Here is a 1,521-nt window from a genome sequence, read left to right as displayed (position 1 = left end):
CAGCATCATTTGACAAGATCCCAATACTAAGTAGGCTAATATGGTAACCCTAAGCGTCCCCAGCATCCTGCAATAGTATTGAAGGACCGAGAGATTAACATGCAATACAATATACAGATATCAAAAAGAAACTATCCTGTGTCTGCATAAAAATCAGTTACTTAAAGTTTTTGAGTCTGAGTTTCAGTGGCTCTTCTGTTGATTCGGCTGTCCAGAACTTCCTTCTTAAGTGGGGATTCCCCTGGTCCTTTAATCCTGGTGTAGTGAGTCCAGCCTTTCTCTGCCGTGCGTATCGTCGTTTCAGTCGTCAAAAAAGCCTGGTATGGTCCCTCCCAATCTGGGTGCAATTTAGTTTGTCTATAACCTAATTAGGACCCAATCTCCCAGTCGGATGGGATGAACGGTGAATTTAAGGGGCGGAGTCTGTGCCAGTAATCCTTGCTTCCTAAGAAAAGACAAAGACGAGGACAAGCCCAGTATATACCTTTTAAAGAACAGATCTTTAGTCTCCAGAGTTGGCAGTTCTGCTTTCGTTCCCAGATAGGGCAGGCCAAGCAATATCTCATAAGGGACAGCCCCATATCTTTCCTTGGGGCTGTCCGCACTCGCAAAAGGGCTATAGGTAAACACTTAGTCTAAGGGAGTCTGGTTTCTACGACTAATTTCGATAACTGCTTCTTGAGTGTCTGGTTCATTTTCTCAACCTTACCTGATGAAGGTGGGTGTCAAGGGGTGTGGAACTCCCAGGAGATACCTAACCCTTCATTACGCACTGGAGTACCCTGGAAGTAAAATGAATTCCCCGATCTGAATCCATGCATTCCACTATCCCATCTCTGGGAATTATGTGTTCAAGTATTATCTTGGACGACCCACTTGCAGTGGCAGTGGCTAAAGGGTACGCCTCCACCCATCCAGATTGGTGATCAACCATTACCAGCATATACCTCAGTCTTCCCACTCGGGGTAATTCGGTATAATCTACTTGAATGAAATGGTCGGAGCCCAGGTTCTCTCCCACCTGGGACTTGTTTCCTCAATACCTTCTTGTTGACTTTCTTGCATGTTATACATCCCTCACATATCTGTTTGGCTATCGTATAGATCCCTTTGCATCCATATTTCCTTAGGACCAAATCACACATTGCTTGCACTCCCCAGAGACTCCCCTGGTGTAAGACAGCCATAATTTCTCGCACCATCATCTTATTTAGCATCTCCCGCCCATCGGGTAGCATCCAGCGCCCCTCTACTGTCTGCGTAGCTCCCAGTTCTTCTAACTCTCTCTCTTCCTTAGCGCTAAATATCGATCTCCCCCCAGGTTCCTGCACCATAGGGACCAAAATATATATATTGTAGCGGGTTGAGGGTTCAGAGCTACCTCCTTAGCGACTTCATCCGCCAATCTATTTCCCTTTGCTTCGGGATCATTTCCCTGCTGATGTCCATTTATGTGGACTATTGCTATTTCCTTTGGCAATGAAAGGGATTCCAATACTTGCTTTACCAATTCCTCATGAG

This window comes from Chiloscyllium plagiosum, chromosome 36 (assembly GCF_004010195.1).
Source record: "Chiloscyllium plagiosum isolate BGI_BamShark_2017 chromosome 36, ASM401019v2, whole genome shotgun sequence".
Taxonomy (NCBI): domain Eukaryota; kingdom Metazoa; phylum Chordata; class Chondrichthyes; order Orectolobiformes; family Hemiscylliidae; genus Chiloscyllium; species Chiloscyllium plagiosum.
This window is presented reverse-complemented; position numbering follows the sequence as displayed.